The sequence below is a fragment of the Periophthalmus magnuspinnatus genome, chromosome 13 (genome assembly GCF_009829125.3).
Source record: "Periophthalmus magnuspinnatus isolate fPerMag1 chromosome 13, fPerMag1.2.pri, whole genome shotgun sequence".
NCBI classification, from domain to species: Eukaryota; Metazoa; Chordata; class Actinopteri; order Gobiiformes; family Gobiidae; genus Periophthalmus; species Periophthalmus magnuspinnatus.
In genome coordinates, this window is record NC_047138.1 from 22,062,712 (window position 1) to 22,087,380 (window position 24,669).

General features: G+C 41.0%; 1 protein-coding gene across 1 annotated transcript in view; it reads right to left on the reverse strand.

Annotated features, from left to right (window-relative positions):
• LOC117380430 (protocadherin-16-like) overlaps positions 1 to 24,669 on the reverse strand; it is a 392,551-nt gene that overhangs the window by 337,759 nt on the left and 30,123 nt on the right. The gene's annotated exons all lie outside the window — the stretch shown is intronic.

Here is a 24,669-nt window from a genome sequence, read left to right on the forward strand (position 1 = left end):
GACTGTAGGAAAAAGAACATTACAAGACATTACAGTGGAGCGGCGCCAGGATGAAGAGGCGCGGTCAGAGGAACTGTAAAATACACGTGAGTCACTATTAATCATTTCTTATGTGTCCAACCTCATAGGTTGATCATTAAAATGAAATTTGTTACAGTATTTCTAAAAGCTGTCATTTTTATTTACAGTACAGTATAGTATTTGGTTTTGTTCTCTAATACTGCGCTTATTTTTAAAATATACAAAGGTTTGAACTTTGAGTGTGTTTAAACAAGAAAGAAATGTGAGAAAATGTTAATGCCTGTCTGAGAAAGGTGTATGAAGTGTGTGGTTTTACAGCCTTAAAATATATATAATAAATATAATATACATTTTTCTACTTGGCGGATTTTGTTTTTTGTGGGTTATTTTAGACCTGTGTCCCACTTGCCGTTCCTGTCCAAGGTCTTGGAGAAAATTGTTTTCTTACAGTTACATTCTTTTCTGGAAAACAATCACATTTTTGAAAAATTCCAGTCTGGCTTCAGGACACGACACAGCACCGAATCTGCACTGCTCAAAGTGCAGAATGACGTTCTTTTATCCCTTGATGCAAAAAAAACCTGTAATGCTAGTCATGTTGGACCTTACCGCAGCGTTCGACACTGTGGACCATTCGGTCCTCCTAACACGTCTGGTCCAACAGGTTGGCCTTCAGGGACCTGTGCTGCAGTGGTTTAGGTCATATTTAACAGATAGGACCTTCTCTGTCTTGATTGCTGACCTCTCCTCCTCCTCAGCCCCTCTGTTCTCTGGTGTGCCACAGGGATCCATTTTGGGCCCTGTTTTATTTTCTCTATACATGTTGCCCTTAGGTGCTGTTATTTCAAATCACAATGTGTCCTTCCATCTGTATGTAGATGATTTACAAATCTACCTGCCAGTTGTTCCTGATTCCTCCGACAGTCTGGATTCCATCCATAGATGTCTAGATGATATCAAACTGTGGGTGTCTCAGAATTTCCTCTGCTTGAATGACGACAAAACTGAATACATTGTGTTTGGAACATCTAGCTTGCCCAGTGTCTCAGCTCCTGGTCTTATTGCTTTGGGCCCCAATCATTTTAATCATGTCAAAAACTTGAGGGTGAAATTGGACAGTGATTTAAAATTTGACAAACAAATAGACTCTGTGGTCAGAGCAACCTTTTTTCAGCTCCGCCTCCTGGCGAAAGTGAAACCTTTCTTGAGCCGTGGTGACCTGGAGAAAGCCATCCACGCCTTTGTCAGCTCCCGCATAGACTATTGCAACGCTCTCTACGCAGGGATTAACCAAGCTGGACTTCACCGCTTACAGCTTGTGCAAAATGCTGCAGCTCGCCTCCTCACGAACAGTCGCAAACATGATCACATCACCCCTGTCCTGTACTCTTTGCACTGGCTCCCTGTCCACTTCAGAATTCATTTTAAAATTGTAATGTTTGTTTTTAATGCACTAAATGACCTTGCACCTTCTTATCTATGTGACATTTTGACCCCTCACCAACCCAGCAGAGCTCTACGCTCTGCTGGGCAACATCTGCTGGAGGTTCCTCGGTCCCGGTGCAAACAGTGGGGCGATCGATCTTTTGAGTTGGCGGGTCCAAAACTCTGGAACTCATTGCCCACAGAGTTGCGTTCCATCTCTGACCTGCCTCTGTTTAAAGCCAAACTGAAAACTTATTTATTTAGAATGGCTTTCAGCACTTAGTGGCCCTGTGACTCTTTATTTTAATGATGTAATATGCTTTGTTGATTTGTATGAAGTTTATTGTTTTTAATCGTGTTTTTTAATGTTGTACAGCACTTTGGGCAGCCTGGGTTGTTAGAAGGTGCTATAGAAATAAAGTTTGATTGATTGATTGATTATTTTTGGAACGTAACCCCCGCGATAAACGAGGGAACACTAGTGGAGTTTTTGTTTTTTTGCTACATAATTCCGTATGTCTTGCTTCATATATTTGATGTCTAAGGTAGTACAAAAAAGAAAACATACACTACAAGTTGACTCTGTGGGTAGAGCACTTGTCCACTAACGTAATGGCGGAGGATCATTTCCCACTTGGACCGATCTCTGTCATTGTGTCCTTAGGCAAGACACATGACCCACATTGCCTAGTATGAATGTGATTGGTAGCCTTCCGTCATTCTTCCCCAGGGTAGCTGTGGTTACAATAGAAGCTTACCATCACCAAATGTGAATGAATAATGACGTCAGTGTAGCACTTTGAGAGGCTTTGTCGAACCCGTGAAGCACATTACAAGTGTAAGGCATAGTTATATATCACATTTTCTATCACATTTCTATCTAAATTCACAAATCTTTATTACGTGAACAGCACTTTTAAAAAACAAACTTTCAAATTTATAAATTCGTCTATCAGCAGGGAAGTTTGATTCTGATGTATCATTTTGAGGATCATGCAGTCATACAAAACATAATTTGTCCTTCGAAAACTATTCTCCTCTTCACTTTTTCAAATCTTGGCTGAGGTCATACTCTGCTAATTACAATTGTGAACTTTAAAGTCGAATATAATAAAATGGGACTTCATTATTTGTCCAGGTTCAGAGATACAGGGAGGGGATTAGTCAATCTGCACACAATGTAAACAGCAGTGATTAGGTCTCTCATTAGGTGCAGTGCAGGAGTTATGGAAGCAAATAACTGACATAGCATTGTTTCCACTAAAAGTAAAACTCATAACTTTTCTTTATTGTTTCAAAGACATTGATGAAAATACAACCAATTAGCCAATGTGAACTTCTTATAAGCTCCATACAATAGGTACCACAAATGAACAATTTAGCGAAACAACACATTCAGACACCAGGATTTTGCCATTGCAGTAATGCTAACAACTAGAATGCTAACATGCACTTCCTGATTTTTGTATTGATGGCATAGGTATGTAGTATTCTGTTTAGAACCCAGCGCTACTTCCCATAATGCTTAAAGGCTGATTTATAGTCATTTATATAGAGTCAAATCAATGTGGACGTTCAGTGTAGCTCCCCGATGCACTGGGTACCATGTACATGCAACTCAACCAAAAACTTACTAAGATGAAAGCAAGAGCTGTGATTGGTTGATCCACAAAGACTATACAACTGATTAAAAACAGCTCAGAACAGCTACAAAGTGTCATTTGGATTTCTACGTCGCACCTGGATCCTGATTAACTCCACAGAAGTTTGTATGGTTCAGGTCTATGTCAGGATGTCAGCTCTCAGCTGCATATAACCTGACACTATAAACACTAACTATAAACCAGTCTAAACTTTGTTTTAACTTTTCATCAACTACCCCTAGACTATGATAAATAATACAATTCCACCAAAGACATGATTAGAAAAACAAGTAAACTTGTCATATGTGGCCATGCCGGCTTGTTAAAGCCTGATCTCATCAAATCTCAGAAATTAAGCAGGACCGGGCCTTGTTAGTTCATTGATGTGAGACTGCTGGGAACACCAGGGGCCACAGTGGGGCAACAGTGGCAAAAATTTGACAAGACACTTTACCCACATGGTAAAAGGGGTGGTGCAATTAATATGAAGGTGCGTTCACACACACATCAAAATTGGGACTAAAGTAGTTTAGTACGTAAACTAAAACTGGACTAGACTATGACTAGGACGGTAATCAATTCTACATTAGGATAAACCAGAATCAAACTAAATATGCATGTAGACTTCCTTCAAAGCCTCATGTCCCTTGTGTTCCCATCTGCTCTGACCGCACCACTCTAACTCATTCACAATAACATTTAATCATCATCTTATTAGCCCATTGTGTGTGGAACCACGCCAAGGTTTGAGACGGGGAAGATGAGGACTGGAAATGATGGGACACGAAGTGGTGGACACACCAAAGGGAAGACAAAAGGATCCCAGTCAAAACAAAGATAACATCTGGTACAGTGGCTTGCAAAAGTATTCATCCTCTTGGAACCTTTTCAAATTTTGTCAAGTCACAACAACAAATTAAAATATTTTTAAATTTGCATTTTATGTGAATAACTAACACAAAATGGTACAGTGCGAAGTAGAAAGAAAATTATACATCATTTCCAGATAAAAAAAAACAAAAAAAAACGGAAAAGTGCAGCATGCAAAAGTATTCAGCCACTGAAATTTTTACCCATTCTTCCTGGCAAAACAGTTCAAGCTCTGTCAGATTTGATGGAGACCATTCGTGAACTGCAGTTTTCAGATCTTGCCACAGATTCTCAATTGGATTTAGGTTCAGACATTGACTAGACCACACATGAATAACCAACACGTGAATATGTTTCGCTTTAAACCATTCCATTGTCGTTTTGGCTTTATGTTTAGGATTGCTTTCCTGCTGGAATGTGAACTTCCGCCTGCTGGAATGTGAACTTCCGCCCAAGTCTCAAGTCACCACCATTTGACACCATTTCACACTCCATCCTCCTTGACAGACTTTCCTCTATTGGTGTCTCTGGTACTCCCCTCTCCTGGTTCCACTCTTACCTCTCAGATCGCTCTCACTTTATTCAGCTCAAGTCATTCACCTCACACCCCTTCCCTGTCACGTCAGGTATTCCTCAGGGTTCTGTCCTCGGTCCTCTGCTCTTTCTAATCTATCTTCTCCCCCTTGGTTCCATCTTTAGAAAACACCACGTTCACTTTCACTGTTACGCGGATGACACCCAGCTCTACATTTCCAGTAAACCCAACTCTACACTTCCACCCTCCTCTCTGACAGACTGCCTCACTGAAATACAAACCTGGTTCACCTCAAACTTCCTCAAACTTAATGGCAATAAAACAGAACTCCTACTCATCGGCACCAAATCCATCCTAAGCAAAATAAATCCTTTTTCCATATCCATTGATGGCTCCTCTATCTCCCCCTCCCCTCAGGTAAAGAGTCTGGGTGTCATCCTCGACAGAACACTTTCCTTCACCTCCCATATCAACAACATCACCCGGTCCGCCTATTTCCACCTCAGAAACATCCACCGCCTCCGTCCCTCACTCACCCCACACACCACCGCCATCCTCATCCATAGCCTGGTCACTTCCCGTATAGACTATTGCAATTCTCTTCTGTTCGGACTCCCACAGAAATCACTCCATAAACTCCAACTGGTCCAAAACTGAGTTGCCCGCATTATCACACACCTGTCCTGCAACAGCTCCACTGGCTCCCCATCACGCACCGCATACACTACAAAATCATACTCCTCACATACAAAGCTCTCCACAACCTGGCCCCTCCATACCTGTCTGACCTCATTCACATCTCCACACCTGCTCGCTCCCTCCGCTCCTCCTCTTCCCTGCACCTCACTGTCCCTCCTGCCCGTCTTGTCACTATGGGGAGCAGAGCCTTCAGCTGCTCTGCTCCCCAGCTCTGGAACTCCCTCCCCCATGACCTCCGCAACACACACTCACTCTCACACTTCAAATCTAAACTCAAAACTCATCTGTTTAGAAAGGCCTTCTCACCCTGACCACTCTGACCATAACTGCACTGTCTTTTAATTATATATATTAAATATATATTTGTTTTTAAATGTATTTTTAATCATTTTACATTGTTCAATTTGTATTGTGTATGTATGTATGTACGGCGACCTTGAGAGCCTTGAAAGGCGCCTAACAAATAAAATGTATTATTATTATTAAGTCTTTTCAAGTCTCAAGACCTCTTATGGATGGTTTTCAACAATAGCTTTTTCTTGCCACTCCATAAAGCCACTTGCCACTTTATTCCATAAGGACCAGATTTGTGTAGTGCACGACTAATAGTTGTCCTGTCAACAGATTCCCCCACCTGAGATGTGGATCTCTGCAGCTCTTCCAGTCACCATGGGCCTCCTGGCTGCATCTCTGATGAGTGCTCTTCTTTAAGTTTTGGTGGACAGCCATGTCTGCGTAGGTTTGCAGTTGGGCCATACTTTTTCCGGATGATGGATTGAACAGTGCTCCTTGAGATGTTCAATGCTTGGGAAATTTTTGAGATCTTTTTACATCCAAACCCCGCTTTAAACTTCACCACAACTTTTTCCCTGACCTATTTGGTGTGTTCCTTTGTCTTCATTTTGTGGTTTGCCCCCAACGCTCTCTTAACAAACTTCTGTGGCCTTCACAGCACAGCGGCATTTATACTGAGACAAGATTACATAGATGGACTCTTTTTAGTCATTAGGTCAACATTCAATCTTTCCAAAATCATTAGGCAACTTCTAAAAGCAATTGGTTATATTCAAGAAAAAGGTAGCTAAATACTTTTGCACGCTGCAATTTTAAGTTTTTTTTATAAAAAAAATTTTTAAAAATTGGAAAACTTGTCAAATATTTCCTTCAACTTCACATTTGTGTGCCATTTTGTGTCACTCATTCACATAAAAGGCTAAGAAAATGTATTTAAATTTGTGGTTGTGACGTGACAATATGTGAAAAAGTTCCAGGGGGATGAATACTTTCACAAGCCACTGTATGTAACCAAAAGGAAGCCGGTTCAAAACTTAAAGAGGGGATATTATGCAACAAAATATACCGGTTGTCATATTCAATACTTTACACCAAATTGACAAGCCCCTGCTTGTTCATATAGACTTAAAACAATACTACACAAATGTAAAAATTCCAATCAGATTTGACAAAAAAATTTAAAAAAATGTAAAAACTACAAAAGTACAAACTGGCTGACGTTCTAACCTTTTGATATACATTAAACTTCCATTCACTCTTACTACTTAATACAGTAGCTAACATTTGGCCTGCGATTTGATCCATCTTTCTGCACTGATGCAAAATGGTTTCCAAGGTTACAACTCTGGCTCATTTCTCGTCCTCCTCTCCCTCCCACCTACACAACTGACTTAACTAGTGCACGTCTTTATATTCAAGAACAATATGAGACAAACCAAAAATGATAGATTTTTTTAACAAACAATACAGTGGAATAAAAAGCATTTTGCAGTCTCAACTCCCGACCCATATACATCCACATACTCTATCCATATGTACTTGTTTTTTTTGTTGTTTTTTTTAGTTCACTCACATAGGCAACTAAAAGATGTAGAAAATGGTTTGCCTACAGCTGGAAATTTGATTGTCTAAACAAAACAATTTTTTTGTGAATTTCATTGGTATGGTTGTAAAAAATTCCTTAAAGAAGGGGTACTATACAAAATCTACTTTTTGGAGCATTCGACCATGTTATAACATTGTTGCCCTATTCAAACCCTCCTTACTGTTAGTAGTGCAAGTCTGTCTAATGCTCAGCAGACAAGCCTACATCACCATGCTCCCACACAACAATTTTCCATTAATACACAAAAGCATGATACAAAACAATACACTATATCTTCACAAACCTTACGCAATGTGCATGTTAGTATATTGTTTTCAGCAAATATAGCATCTTCAAAACAATAACATGTAAAATGCCTATCTAAATAAGTATTAGAGGCTATGTAATGCTTCTGAGGCAGGGCGAGAGCTGGAGACAGCAAGAGGGTGAGATAGAAAGTGAGGCTGATTCCTGTACTTTCTCTTGTTCCCAGTGGACCACCTGTTCTCATGTGAAAAATAAACTCTTTCAATTCCTTTACAAGTAGCAGCAGCATCTTTAGTCAGATTGAAAGTTCACTATGCTATTTTTCTGATGGATGGTCTGCCCCCTGCTGCATTATTGCTTTGCCTGGACTGTTTCTACCCCAAGTTTGCGGCCCCCGCCTTAATATGAAAGTTTAATGTTAGTGTGGCCCGCGAGTTTGATATGTATGGCACTTTATAGTGTTGTGTGCAAAGCTGAACAAACCTACCAATCACGGTGGGGTATATGGCTCTCGGGGGCGGGACATCGGCCGCGCTTGATGCTGAGAAACATTTCTCAATGAGTGAAAGTTACAGCAGCGTTGTCATGGAGTGTTTTCTTCCGTGTCTGACTGGCGCCTCGTTTCTATTGGACACACGCGGACATTCGTCCCAGCGCGCTGCGTTCACAGCACTTCAAAAAAAGTTTTTTTTAAGTTGCTGCTGTTATGACCCAAAGGAATGAAACATATTTATGAAAGGACACAGGAAACAAGGATAAGGGTTCACACTGGTGTTTATTTTTATATAGTGCTTCAGTGTTGGTCAAAATTGGAAAGACGGAAAAAAAAAAAAAACCCTTACAAAACCCCGTGCCAACGTAAAATAAGGACGATGCATTGGACAGGCCAACCCTATACAGAGCCGTACGAGCTGGCAGCGCACCGCTGTCCCTACCCTACCAAAAAACACAACCCATAAACTTTCCCTATAGAAAATAACGAAAATAAGACGTCCGAACCCACCAGGCTAAACAAAAAGCTAAGCTAACGAAAGGCTATACAACCCAGCATGGAGGCGTCAGCAGGGAGCAGCACCGGACCCAGAGTGCGCGGAGTACATGCGCGCTCTGGCGCAAGGGAGTGGAGACCGGCGGAGAGTGGAGTGGAGAGCAGAGAGAGTAAACACGCTGGGCTCACGCTATTTACGCGTCCGGCGCGGGAAACTAAACCAACAAAAATATACAGGAAAAAAAATTAGGAAGAACTTCTTATGAGTTAAACACAAAAAACTAGAAAATTGAGGAACACGGGGGGAGAGTGCCCAAATCAAACACTGCCGAGCGGGACATTATACGTATACGCAGTGTTGGGCATTTTACTTTAAAAATGTAATTAGTTATAGTTACAAGTTACTTCTCCCAAAAAGTAACTGAGTTAGTAACTCCCTTTTTGGGAGAAGTAACTAGTTACTAGGCAAAGTAACTATGCCGTTACTTATTATGTTAAAACAATAAAAACACAATAGATGTGAACCTTTAACATTTATTTCACTTAAACAGATTGCAATTATATTGAATTTGTTTCCAAGAAAATTATAGAATGTATCAAAAATAATAAATAAAGTGCTTTCAGTATAATACTGAAAAGATTCATGGCCAGGTATTGCAAAACTAAGGCATTCAAATGTAAACCATGTAAAATAATGCAAAACCTTTAAGCCTTCTCTGGCCACACACTGTAATTCTCTGTCCAGTATTCAAGTATTAATCACTCTTATTTCAACATAAACTGAACTTTATCCAACTCTTTAACATTCATTAAAAGATTCACACAATCCCAATATATTCCTTTATCTATCTATCTATCTATCTATCTATCGATCTATCTATCCATCCATCCTATTGATTGAACCAGTGGTTGTATCTTAGAAGTGGAAGTCTTTCAAACCTCTGATCTGAGAGCCTGTTCCTCTTTGGAGAGAACACAAGTCACATTTCTGATCAAAACACAACTCAGACCCAATCAGCTGTCAATGCACGTGTGGACAGGACATCATTTCCCATCATGCATTACGCGTTTGAAGTACATGCAGGCGACCACAGTCGGTGGAGAGCTGCTGCGCTCACCTTGCTCAAAAACGTCCCGTTACCGGCGCACAGGTTACATCAGAGCAAGTCGGTGGCATCTTGGACACAAAACTAACCGGCATGTGCACCGATCGACGGCGATCGTATCTGCGCCCGCCTCATCTCAAACAAGCATTTTATCTCACCCCTAGCCTCCTCTTTCACCAAAGAAACACAACAGCATTACAGCTCCCTTGGCTGAGAGACTCTGATGAAGAGCAGAGTGAACTGAATTAAAAGTAACGCGCCACATTTTATTGTCAGTAACGGTAATGGCATTGGGATGCTGGGAAAAGTAATTAGTTAGATTACTCCGTTAGTGAAAAAATAACGCAGTTAGTAATGCCGTTATAGTTTAACTCCGTTATTCCCAACACTGTATATATGTATATAAATGTGTATAACTGTATACATATATTTATACACACACATGAATGGCACTTAGAGAGTTAATATGAGGTCTCTCTCTCTCTCTCTCTCTCTGACAAAATTAATCAAAGTGATGCAGCGGGATAAAAGAAACGTAAGGAGCTCAGTGCAGTGTGAAGTGTCTGCAGTCACGTATACCCCTATCCGTCAGCAATAACAGCCCCCGGTAACCTAATTATAGGGTCGCACCGTGGGTTTGACAAACAAACCCACGGTGGGACCGTGTCCCAATCCACTACACATGCACAGTTCAAAGGGATCTCCTCCGTGTACCTTTGTGCTGAAATGGGACACGGAGCGAACTTCAACCTCTGTCTGTGCGCTTACATAACGTATCTTACCTGACGTTGCTGAAATAATTTTGATATATATTTATAATAGTTTTTATTTTTTTAACAATTTATTATTTAATAGAAGAAGGGTCAAGGTGTCATCATCGCAGCCATTTATTTCTGTTTAAATTGGATGAAGTAAGGAATTAATCTTTCCCTTTGAATATCAATAGACAAATATAAAGTTGAAGGTGACTTTTTCCCAATTGCAGCTTCTACATAACTAACAAAATATACCTTGTTAAAACGTAATAACAGAGTGTGCCAGAGCTGCACAGGGTTTTTAATCTTTAAACACACGGCCTGTATATATCTTTATTCAGATTTTACAGTTTCATGTAGCAACAGTTTCATGTCGCACTGTTGTAGGTGACGTAAACCAGTACTTACATTTGAACGTGTATTGCGTAGTGGACTCCATTTGCATGACAGGATATAGCAGTGCGTGAAGTGTGCTCGGCTGATCTCCATGGAAACACGTGACACACTTTTGGCTGCATTTGTCGGGTGCATGAAATGGGACAGCACTTGTCACGCCGGAAGTTACGTAAGCCGGCACTTCGAACGATGCATTTTTTAAACAGCATTTCCTGTGGAAAACCTAATGTGGCCCAGCCTCACCCAAACTCTGCCTCCAGCGGCCCCCAGGTAAAGACCTCTGGTTTAAAGCAAAACATATTCATGTGTTAGAATGTTCCAGTCAAAGTTCAGACCTAAATCCAATTGAGAATCTGTTGCAAGATCTGAAAACTGCAGTTCCATATGGTCTCCATCAAATTTCACAGAGCTTGAACTGTTTTCCCAGGAAGAATGGGCAAAAATTTCAGTCTGTAGGTGTGCAGAGCTGGTGGAGACATATCTCAAAAGACTTGCAGCTGTAATTGCAGCAAAAGGTTTCACAAAATATTGACTTAGGGGGGCTGAATATTGTTGCATGCTGCACAGTTTAGTTTTTTTTTTTTTTTAATCTGGAAATGATGTATAATTTTCTGTCTACTTCACACATGTACCATTTTGTGTTACTTATTTACATACAATACAAATAAAAAATACATATATATTATTATATTATATATTAAAAGTATTTCCTTCCACTTCACACTTGTGTGCCATTTCGTGTCGCTCATTCACATAAAATGCTAAGAAAATGTATTTAAATTTGTAGTTGTGGTTGTGTGTAGCATATTATGCCCCTTTAATGAAGGAGTTAGGGTATTGACTAAGTAGTTACTAAGCCTGAATCATTTTTAATAATTCATAATAAGCAAATAGTTTAACTCTTTGTTCATTTATTAAAGCTAATTCAAATGTAGTTATTTTAAAATGTTAGCAAAATATCAACTAACTATCAATTTTGGGATGATCAAAAAATAACCAGATGCTCTCTCACCTATTTATTTAATACAATATTTCATTGAGTGATCGGATTCTCATTCAAGATTGTCAAACAATGTTGCCTTTGATAGTACCTCAGACATTACCTTCTTTCTCGATGACATATTTGTCCGAGTAGGAAACACTTTGCGTAGTCTATCGTGTTGTGTTTCAGTCATGCCCATGTTTCAGTATTTGCTTTTCTGTAATCAGCTTCTTAGGGGACTTGGGTGTTGACAGCGGCTCAGAGTCGATCACCGGACTCTGCACCGGGGTGCAGAGTTTGAAAAGTACCATAACACCATGCTAACACCAGGGTAACACCAATCTAACAAGGAATGATGTAAGATCTGATAAGGCCGAGGAAAGACTGATTAGCAAGTAAATACACCCTCCACGCTGCACTGCTGTCGAGTCAATGCTCCCAGAGTTGAATGGAGAGTAGAATTCAATGGTTTAATTGATAAATCACAAATACTACAGCTGTTTAGGAAATGACATGTCTTTTGCAGTAATGTTGTTAAACGTATTAAAAATCAGATAAAAATTTGTATCAAATCTTGATACTGATATGAACAGAGAAGCTCGTTACCCTCAGTTTGAGAATCCCTTGTAGCCACAGAAAACAACACAGATATGAGGTGTCAATGATTCCCTAAGGCACGGTTAGCCTGACACCGGTGTGGGTTCATTACACTATGAGTAGAATAACATAGAGTAGGGTGAATGGGAGGGAGTGTCCAGCCACATTCTGCACTGTAAAAAAGCTCTTATATGGTTAGTTCAAACACATTGTGGTGATAATGATTTCACAGATATAAAAACTGATTTGTGACTTATGTTACTAAAATTATGCTTTAATCAGAGAAGGTAGTTTGGGATTGGAGTGCAAGCAATTACACATGCACAAATGTTCAAAGGGGGAAAAGTATAAAAGTTTGTCTAATCAAATGTTTTTCCTAAAAGCAAACACAGTAGTGATAAAATGATAAAATATGCAACACTTCTTTCTTTTTTATCTTTATTTCTACAGGGAGAGCCCAATGAGTGCACTCAGACACTTTTTCATGAGAGCCCTGTTCAAGTACAGAACACTACAAACAAAATAACTACATAGGTCAATTTAAAACATTAAAAAGTATAAATGCTTATCACCATATTATTAAAGTGTATTTGGGGCACCAAAGTATCCAGTTTTGCTTGTCCTTGAAATATATTTCATTTTTGAGAAACAAAATAACCAAAAGGTTTTTTTCTCATTTCAGTTATAGAGTGGCCAAATTATAGACATAGACAATCATGAGAATCACAAGGACAAACAAGTGAGATATTCTGCCAGTCTGCCATCGTCATAGCTCCTTATAAATAAATTTCATACAGTGTTGCTCTCTTCTGACAGATAGCGATGGCCAGCCTACTTTTTCATAGTTTGTACAGTAATGGGTTTTAAATTAATCACCTGTTAAAACAAAGGGCTGAGTGAAAGAGTGAATTGAAAGGTTTCAAAGTAGAGGCTAAAGTCTGAATGTATATTATGGCTCCATAATCCAGTACAGGTTGCTTAAAAAAATTATCATTTTGATTTTAAACTGTTAAAAAGCAAATATTTGTGATCGAAAGTTGATCTCAGATTTATAGTAATTATCTGCATGCCTATAATTATTAGTAATCACACATTTTGTTGTAGTTTAGGTCACTAAAGGTCCATTACATAACGTATGATGAAATGTAGACCTATAAATTTGTGTAGAGAAAGTTATGGTGTTGTCGTAACGCTCAGCACAAGGGACCAAAGATACAGAACTCGGGAAAAGTTTAACAGTGTTTATTTACAAAGTGCAAAAAGTGAACGTGGGTCAATCGGTGAGTCGGGAGCGGGGCGTTGGCCATGGTCCAGGGGCAGAGCGTGAGGAGCAGAGTCTGAGACAGGACCGACTGTACCGGCAGGCAAGAGCTGGGTTGGAGGCGGGAGAGCTGAGCGGGTCCAGGGAGCAGGATCACGCTCAAAATTTAAGACCTGCTTTTGCTGATCATGGTTTTGTCCTGGTTTAGTCATTATAGACCTACTTTAGTTCTTGCTTATACCTGGTTTGGTTCTGAATTAGTCATGGGCAAAACCTGTTTGAACCCTAATTTAGACCTGGGTTGAGGAGACATTATTCAAACCTTATGTATTCCTATTGGTTAATAGAGTTCTAATCTAGTTTTGTTGTGGTTTTCTGACCAAATTATGACTATTGGACCCATTTTGCCCACATCTTCAGCAGTTTTGGTCTTGATTGAAGCCAGATTTAACCACATAATCTGCATAATGGATACTAATTAAACAACCTATGTGTACTTAGTTGTAATCTTTGTGTTATAGTGAGGCAGTGTTTAATATGCGGGGAGATGTCGTGCTGGGATGTTTGGAGTCTGAGTTGGCACCCTGAGTGAGAGCAGTCTGTTCTCACATGAGCCGCCAAGCAAATGTGTACCGCGTCCAACTAGGCCTCCAGGGGGCAGCAGCTTTGGACCTCACTCATCCCCCATTCAACAAACAGTGTCAAAAACCCCAAACAGCCATTATGTTCTTTTAAGGGAGACAACTCAAAACACGCATGACGCACTACCATTCAGCGGCCACACCTTCACCTTTAATGTTTTTTGTTTTTTTTATGTTTATTACTTTCTACACTTTAGATACACACAGAAGACATTAAATATATGATGCAAGATGTATGGACTTACATAGTAAAGAAAAAAAATGGTTAAATAACTCAAATTCCTCAAAAGTAGCTTTGTGCCTCAGTGCTACAAACCCTTGACCTTCTCTCAATTAACTTCTTGATGATGTCTCCTGAAATGGTTTTCACTTCACAGCTGTGCCTTATCAGGTTCAAAAAATGGCAAGTGTCCAAAGCAGAGACCAAAGCAAAGGGTAACTATTTTTTTGTGTTCATTTCACTTCATTCCATGTGTTCATTCATGATTTTGATGCCTTCAGTGTGAATCTACAATGCAAATAGTCATGGAAATAAAAAAATAAAATAAAAAAAACACTATTGAAAAAGGGCGTCCAAACGTTTGACTGATAATACAGGTAAAATCTTCTAAGGTAGTCCTAACCAAGACAAGCTCAAGATCTGGAGATGAATGGTTTAGTGCTGTACAGCTATAGCTCCCTGCATAAAAGGATGGGTCAAATGCAGAAAATGAATTTCCCTATGATAAAGTTTACCTTACCTTACTTACAATCACAAAGTGAACCCTCTGACGCCACTTCTGACTGCACTCGGAATGACTGCTGACCTGGAGCACCAAAACCAACCGCTTATTAAGGGAAAAAGCCTGTAGATGGGGCCTCATCAAAAATGTGATACTAATGCTAAAACTAGTATTGAAACTATCAGGACAAGTATAACACCACATAGAGTAGTATACACTGGTGGACCACAATGGACCTACCTGGACCACTGAGGGGAAAAGAAAGTACTACCATTTAATGTTGAAAATCACATTCTATTGTCTAAAGAGTTTCTTTTATCATGCTTGGTATTGAGTATCACATATCTTCCTTACAATCGAAAACAAGTTTGAAATTTGAGTATTGTAACAACACTAACGAAAAAGCACCCCAGCAACTCCACCAGTTCCTCCACCAGCACCAACACCTCAACCAGCACCTCCACCAGCATCTCAACCAGCACCTCCACCAGGACCTCCACCAGCACCAGTGACCCAAGACCGCTCTGAGCTACTCCACTAAAGTACTTTTCGCTTTGGAATTCTCCACACCACAGCTGAAATCAGTCAGTTTGACAGTTTGTAAATAACACAACAACGTGATCAGAAGCTTCAAATGCAAGAGTTAATTGTTTATGTGCATGGTTCGGACAGATAGCAGTAAAGAGCTGTTAGAACACACTGAAGGAATAACAAAAAAGACAGGCATAGGGTAATGGATAAAATTTGGAGTAAGAAGGCAGAGGGTTTAGTTAAAATATGTAGAATATGCATTTTAATTTAAAGGTCCTATAAAGGCATTATTTTTCTACAGGGCTTTTCCACCTTCAAGGCACTCAAAGCACTTTACATCAAGGAACCACTCACCCATTCACACACATTGATACACATTTGTTTATCTCAACAGTGGAATGCGAACCACCAACCTTCTGATCAGTGGAAAAAACACTCTACCAACTGAGCCCGTCAACCCCATTAGAATGTTGTTATTGTTTCAAAAACACATGTATGTTTTTTCTGTTAAACATGTTTGAATGAAGCAAAGCACAATTATGTATTTTTCTGACGAGGAAACAACTTTATAAAATAGATCAGAAAATAGTATAATATGTACCCCTCCATCTATTTTCTCCCACTTATTCGGGGCTGGGTCGCGGGGGCAGCAGTCTAAGCAGGGACTCCCAGACTTCCCTCACCCCGGACACATCCTCCAGCTCCTCCGGTGGGACCCCAAGGTATTCCCAAGCCAGCCAAGAGATATAGTCCCTCCAGCATGTCCTGGGTCTTCCCCAGGGCCTCCTCCTGGTGGAACATGCCCGGAACACCTCCCTAGGGAGGTGTCCAGGAGGCATCCTGAACAGATGCCCGAGCCACCTCAATTGGTTCCTCTTGACGTGTAGGAGTGGCAGCTCTACTCCGAGCTCCTCCCGTGTGACCGAGCTCCTCACCCTATCCCTAAGGGTGCCCCTGGCCAAATCATTTTGGCTGCTTGTATCCGAGATCTTCGGTCTTCGGTCATTACCCAGAGCTCATGACCATAGGTGAGGGTAGGAACATAGATTGACCGGTAAATCGAGAGCTTTGCCTTATGGCTCAGCTTGCTTCTTCTTTACCACAACAGACCGATGCAGCAACTGCATCACTGCAGATGCTGCACCGATCCACCTGTTAATCTCACACTCCATCCTTCCGTCACTCGTGAACAAGACCACGAGATACTTGAACTCCTCCACTTGAAGCAGAGAATCACCACCAACCCAGAGAGGGCAAGCCACTTTTTTTCAGGTTGAGAACCATGGCCTCGGATTTAGAGGAGCTGATTCTTATCCCAGCCACTTCACACTCGGCTGCAAACCGCCCCAGTGCCTGCTGCACGTCCTGACTCGATGAAGCCATCTGGACAACATCATCTGCAAACAGCAGAGATGAGATCCTGTGGTTCCCAAACCAGAACACCTCGAGCCCCTGCCTGCACCTATAAATTCTGTCCATAAATATAATGAACAGAACTGGTGACAAAGGGCAGCCCTGGCGGAGTCCAATATGCACTGGGAACAGGTCTGACTTACTGCAGGCAATGCGAACACAGCTCTGGCTCCAGTCAAACAGAGACCCTTAGCAAAGAGCCCCAGACCCCATGCTCCTGGAGCACCCCCAAAGGACACCACAGGGGACACAGTCGAATGCCTTCTCCAGATCCACAAAGCAAATGTGGATTGGTTGGGCAAACTCCCATGAGCCATCATCCCGGTCTGCAAATCAAGTGGCACTGTCTCTGACCTCCATGCAATGTTGACATGTCAGCCAAGACAGCTCCACAACATCCAGAGACTTGAGGTACTTGGGACGGATCTCGTCTACCCCCGGAGCCTTGCCACCAAGGAGCTGGCCAACCACCTCGGTGACTTCAGCCAGGGTGATGGACGAGTCCACCTCCAGGTCCCCAGTCTCTGATTCCTCGTCGGAAGACGTGACTATGACATTGAGGAGGTCCTCAAAGTATTCCTTCCACCGCCGGACAACATCCCCAGTCGAGGTCAGCAGGTCTCCGCCCGCACTGTATACAGTGTTGGTGAAGCCCTACTTACCCCTCCTGAGGCGTCGGACGGTTTGCCAGAATCTCTTTGAGGCTATCCAATAGTCCTCCTCCATGATCTCCCCGAACTCCTCCCAACCCCGAGTTTTTGCATGAGCTGCGGCACACTTGGCCCGCCGGTAATCGTCAGCTGCCTCAAGAGTTCCACGAGCCCACAAGGCTCAATAGGACTCCTTCTTTGAAGACGCCGCTGACAGAGGGTTCCACCAGACTTTCCCAGCAGACTCTCACGATATGCTTGGGCCTGCCAGGTCTGTCCAGCTTCCTCCTCCATCAGCAGACGGACTCACTCCAACTCACCACCAGGTGGTGATCGGTTGACAGCTCAGCCTCTCTCTTCACCCGAGTGTCCAAGACACGCGGTAGAAGATCAGATGACCCGACAACAAAGTCCATCATTGACCTCCGACCTAGGGTGTCCTGGTGCCACATGCACTGATGGACATCCTTGTGCTCGAACACGGTGTTTGTTATGGACAAACTGTGATAAGCACAGAAGTCCAATAACAAAACACCGCTCGGGTTCAGATCAGGTAGGTCATTCTTCCCAAACACGTCCTTCCAGGTGTCACTGTTGTTACCCACATGGGCATTGAAATCCCCCAGGATAACAACGGAATCCCTGGTTGGTGCACTGTCTAGTACCCCTCCCAGGGACTCCAAAAAAGCCGGGACCTCTGCACTGCTGACACAAAAGTGAGAGAACTGTCCCTGACCCAGAGGCATAGGGGTGCAACCCTCTCGTTCACCGGGGTGAACTCCAAAATTCGGTGGCTGAGCTGTGGGACAATGAGCAAGCCCACACCAGCTCACCGCCACTGCCAGAGAAATGGAGAGTCCAGCCCCTCTCAAGCCCAAGCTGTGAGTGGAGGTGAGGCCGATTATATCTAGCCAGTAACGCTCAACCTTCCGCACAAGCTCAGGCTCCTTCGCACCCCCAGCGAGGTTACATAATATGGGCCCTTTAAATGTATTTTTTTTGTGTTAATCAGAGTTGTTTTTTAAAAGGTGTAATAAATTGAAATGGGACACTTCTGACTACTTTGGAGTTTCAAGTTACTTCTTCCTGTGTTTAAATGTTTACCTGTCGGTAATCAGGTTGAGCAATGACAGACACCCCATATTCCATCACCGGTGCTGGGGTGGTGAGTTGAGAAGTCTGCTAACGCGGGGCCAATGAGGTTACAAGGTGAGATCTGATAAGAATACAGGGTGTGGACAGAAAGGCAAGAAAACATTTCTACTATTGCTAATATTTCAAAAATGAAAAACAGAAAAATAAGGTTCCAAAATGGCTGCTACTCCCCAACCTCGCTTAAAAAAGTGAAAAACAGAACTACAACCCCAATTCCAATGAAGTTGGGACGCTGTGTAAAACTTTAAAAAAAATACAGAATACAATGATTGGCAAATCCTTTTCAACCTCTTTGAACTTAATAAACTACAAAGACACAATATTTAATGTTCAAACTGATTAACTTTATTGTTTTTATGCAAATATTCACTCATTTTCAATTTGATGCCTGTAACACATTCCAATAAAGCTGGGACAGGGGCAACAAAAGAATGGGAAAGTTGAGGATTGCTTAAAATACACCTGTTTGGAACATTCCACAGGTGAACGGTTTAATTGGAAACAGGTGAGTGTCATGATTGGGTATAAAAGGAGCATCCCCCTCGAAGGGCTCAGTTATTAACAAGCAAGGATGGGGTGAGGTTTACCACTTTGTGAACAACTATGTGAGCAAATAGTTTAACAGTCTAAGAACAATGTTTCTCAATGTACAATTGCAAGAAATTTAGGGATTTCATCATCTACAGTCCATAATATCATCAAAAGATTCAGAGAATCTGGAGAAATTTGCACGTAAGCGGCAAGGCCAAAAACCAACATTGAATGCCTGTGACCCCGTGGCCTTCAATCCCTCAGGCAGTATGGTATTAAATAATAATAATACATTTTATTTGTTAGGCGCCTTTCAAGGCTCTCAAGGTCGCCGTACACATATACATACATACACAATACAAATAGAACAATGTAAAAACAGAGACCCCAGACTGCTGAGCAAAAGAGGTTGTACATTCAGCAAGAATGGGAAAGGATTCCTCCTGCAAAGCTTCAACAATTAATATCTTCACTTCCCAAACGCTTATTGATTGTTGTTAAAAGGAGTGGTGATGTAACACAGGGGTAAACATTCCCCTGTCCCAGCTTCATTGGAACGTGTTGCAGACCTCGCATTGAAAATGAGTGAATATTTGCAAAAAACCAATAAAGACATAATGTTCAGTTTGAACATTATGTCTTTGTAGTTTATTCAGTTCAATATGGGTTGAAAAGGATTTGCAAATCATTGTATTCTGTATTTATTTATTTTTTGTGCTATTCACAGTGTCCCAGCTTCATTGGAATTGGGGTTGTAGTTCATTTGAAACGGTTTTCATATAGCACATTTGAATACAACTTCTGCTGCCCAAAGTGCTTCATATAAAAAGTGTCCAAATAAATAAATCCATAAATCTCAATAAATGTTTTTAAAAAATAGAGAACAAGGTAATGGGTAAATGAAGACTACCTTAATCTTAAAGACCCTGTACCCAATGTTGAAACAACTGTCTGGGTTACAGTCAGTTATTTCCATGTGGTTCTCATCCAAAAATGTCTCTGACTGGATAACAATGTCTTTCCATGACAGTAGCTTCCTTATGGTTCTCATCCAATAAAATAGCCTAAAAAGTAGGCTATTTCAATGGATGAGAACCATAATGCCAAATGCCTAATGTAGGCAGTATCACTCACTCAAGCTCATTTTATTACTAAATACTGTGTTTACAATACACTGCAGAGTAAAAGGTGTTTTATGAACTACAAGAAAGAAATATCAGGTAAATACACATTGTACAGTGATTGAGTTACTGAAGTCATTTCCAAATTCAATTACAAAACTATATAAATTTGATATCCTGTCAGCTTCTCCAAAACTGAAATTTGGAAATGAATCAGCTATATTATTTATGGCTTGGATCTTCCGAGACATTAAACTTTATCACTCAAACAGAAAACCAGTTTTTCCAATAAACACACAGTTTTGAATTATGCTCTTGTTCTCGTACTACGTTACAGAATCAGTTTCACGGTATTTTTCATTCCTCAAGTCCATGTGGTTTGGGTGATTTATAATTAGAGACCTCCCACTTGAAACCTCCCTAGCTTCTATTTCTACTTTCGGGCCAGAAGTCGCGCTGAAGCCTCCTCTCCCCAAGGCCGGACCTAGAGCCAAAAACCCGTCTGGGCCTTGCAAGAGCTCAAACTCCTGAATCCTGCTGCTGAACTCTACTTCAGGTGTCAGGTGGAATTAAGTCAAAGTAATGCATATAGTGTAGTTCAGGTCAAGCAAAGAAAATGTTATTTGAAGGACAGCGTACTTTTATTTGAAAACGTTTTGATGAAAGATTAGGGTAGACGTTAAAGTGGCCACCCGGAAATTTCTTCTCTGCTTCTGACCTATTGTGCAGGAGTTCATCACTTTTACTGCAGGTCTTGGTCAGGAGTACCTAGTTTGAGGATTAGCCATCTTTCACTAATGCACACTATATACATACCAAGCAAGATGGGTGAAGTGTCTTTCCTAAGAACAATAGAATGCATTTGTCCAACTCAATGAATAATGTTCCAAATGTTACATTCTGGCACAAATAGTAATCATTCAATGGACTCTAAGCCTTTGCAAATATTATGAAAATTAGCTTTTTCATTTTCTGTATTAGTGATTTCAATAAATGAATGCTCTCTTCACCAGAGGTGGGTAGAATAGCCAAACATTCTACTCAAGCAAGAGTAGTGATGCACTGATCCTATATTGATATTAGTTATTGTCTTCCATTTAAATTGATGTAATAAGAGTATTTACTGGTTGTTGGTCCAGAAAGTCTCATAATGTTTGAATTTTTATTCATACACAGTTGTTCAGCAACTGCATAGCACATTTGGATTGGTTTAGTCTTTTTTTTTTTTCTTTTTTTTTTTGGTGGAAAGAAATGCTATGCTATGCACTCGGTTAATATCGGGTATTAGCAGATACTTAAAGTAACTCCAGTATCGGAATCGATATTGGAACTGAAAAAGCTGGATTGTGCAAGTAAGAGTACCATTCATTCAAAATCATATTATTCAAGTAAAAGAATAAAATAGTTTAGGGAAACTATAACTAGTAGAAGTAAAAGTAACTGTCTGGACATAACATCTGATTTATAAATTGAAGTTAATGCAACTGGAAGGACAAAACATTGAATATCGAATCTGGTATTTTTAAAGGATAGGCCACAAAAGTGAAAAAGTGGTGCAAGCTCAAATGTTCAAATAATTCTCATATTGTAAGCTTTTTTTTGTCACTTATACTTCTTCACAGTGGAAAGAGTAACCAAAATTTTACTCAAGTAGGAATGCTAATACAGAGACTAATCTATTACTCAAGTAGAACTGTGACTGTAATAAACTTTTCAAGTAGGAGCAAAAGTGTGGTGTCTGAAAAGTATAATTTTATTCAAACATTACTCATGTTAATGCTAGTTTTCCACCTTTCGACATAAGTAGTTTAGTTGAACACTGCTTCCAATCCGAACTTGTGATGATACTTATGATGTTATTGATTGTGTTTAAATGTGTGCACTCTATGCATCTTCCTTATTTGAGGGAGTTACTAAAGCCCTTTACTCCACCCAGAGCCCTGAGGTCAGCTGACCAGCTCCTGCTGGCTATGCCCAAAGCCAGACTCAACACCAGAGGTGACAAAGCCTTTTCTGTGGCACTGCCCACACTATGGAATATTCTAAGTCTAGCTAGACAGGATATCTTGGTGTTTTACTGTTTTAATGTTCTTTGCCTATTTTTGCCTATTTTCAAATTTTCTTTGGCCAGCTGAGACTGTGTTTTAAATGTGCTATATAAATAAAATGAATTGAATTTAACTGAAATTAAATACACATTGTTCTATCAACAGTTCCTTAAGAAAACAATGTGTTCTAATGGAAGGAGCTGCGTCCCTAAAGCTTGCTGTAATTTGTCTCCACTTGTATTCATGTTCTTGTCTGGGGCCATTTTTTCTCACGCTCAACTAGCCTCATTTACGCTGCCTTTTCAGACTCAAGTGACATCTATTTCCATGGATAAAGCCCTAAATTTGTCCACGCCGGTGAATGTGCGATAAAGCCTTTTGCACTGGACCTGTCAGGGAGCTGTGTTACCCTGGAAACCTTTGGAGAGGTGAAGGGGAGGACAGCCAAAGAGGCAATCATCTTGGTCCGAAACCACAGGTAAATCCTCAATAAGGCATTGCAATTTAAACAGCTTTAGCCTTAAAAATAACTCTTCAGTAGGAATGAAAAGAATCGGAGTAGCCACTTTTTTCTTTTGCACTTTATCTAATAGCTTTCCATTTGAACAGGTCATCTCCATCGCCCGGAGATAAGTCCAGGCTGAAGCATAAAATTCTGTGTCAATGTCAAGTTAATGTGTTTGCCAAAAGTGCGTCTTCAAAATGTTTAAAAGCAATAGTGTGGGCTTTGTGGGAGTTGGGTTGTACATGGTGTCGGGAAATAGATAGTGGCAAGGTTAATGTAAGGTTCTTATCCATCCAATTTCTTGTAGGTTATACAATATTTGCACACGGATAAACAGATAGGTCAAATGGAAATAGTTTCAGATACAGTTTTACTTTATGACAAGAAAGTTATGCAAGTAAAATGTGTATATAGCAAACAAGGTCATAGTAGCTTGTACACACTTTAACACTTTAATTCTGCACAATTAATTAGACTGCAGAAAACATGACTCTTATAGGTTTGTGGTAAAAAATGGCTTTGTAGTAAATTAAAATTGTCATCCTAAAAATATCAGGGCAGAGCTTATCAGCCATCAGTTGCTCTGTATTCTAAACAATCGATATTGACATCAGCCATGAAAAACTCATACAGTATCATACAGTATGTATGTATGTATGTATATAAATATATAATATACATATGATTGCTATAATATACATATGATTGCTATAGTCACAGTCTGCCCCAGGGCAGACTGTGACTATAGTGTAGCGCTTTGAGAGGCTTTGACAAGCCTGTAAAGTGCATTACGAGTGTAAGGCATTTTTTATATATATATATATATATATATATATATATATATATAAAATGTGTGGGAATATGGCCTATGTTTTGCATGTTGTGTTTGGTATTTTGTATAATTAATTGTTAAACAATTAACATGTTGTCCTGATTTCTAGTTGCCCTTTGTTGCATATTATGATTTTGAACTGTTTTGTTTTGATTGGACGAGTTTTGGGGTGTGGCCCCACCTTTTTGCCGAATATGGGGGAGGGACATTGGTGCTGTGCACCTGTTCCCAATTGATTGCAGGTGTGGAGTCCAGCGAGGGCCTGATAAATGGATCGGAGAGACAGTAACAAGCAAAAAAAAAAGGGACAGAGAGGAGGAAGGACACACGGGGGAATGAGAGTGCAAAGTGCGGATGAGGGCAGCCCGAGCATAGGGTGCGAGTTATAGGCAGAAGCTGGGACCTGGTGAGACGGCATCGGGGTGATCCGGAGGGGTCAGGCGCAAACCCGGAGCAACGCAGCGCGGCAGCTGGAAGGCACGAGGGACTGGAGGAAGGACTGACTGCTTTTACGGGCAGACACTACTATTATTTGACGGCTTTCAACAGCCCTCCAGCGAGGTGAGTCAGCCACGCTTCTGAGTGGGTTTTGTAAAGTGTTGACCGTATCCCCCACTGGCAGTTGTTCTGTCCCCTTTCAGGAGCAGCCCGGTGACTTCAGTCTGGAGGAGCCAGGAACGCAACCAGGAGTGACGCGGCGCAGCGGCTGGAGGAGGCGAGGGACCGGAGGATAGACTGATTCTGCTACGAGCGTGTATTACTACTACTGGACGGCTCTACCGCTGTCCAGCATGGTGAGATGGCGATGCTTGGGGTGGGCAGATGAAAAGCAACATCTATACTCCCTACTGGTACCTGTTCTGTGCCCTCCCCCCCAGGGTCCGCACGGCGGTGCAGCCTGGAGGAGCCAGGAGCAAGCTGGGAACCCCGCAAGCCATCTTGAAACTTAACATTTGGCTCTTGCCGGTGAACATTGTTTTTATGGAAAGTGTTTTATTGTGATTTTTTAACCCTCGTAGTAATACATTTTTGTAATAATTGCACTCTCTCGGTTTGAACTCACTGCTCACCCCTGTGGTCTACCTGCGGTTTAAAA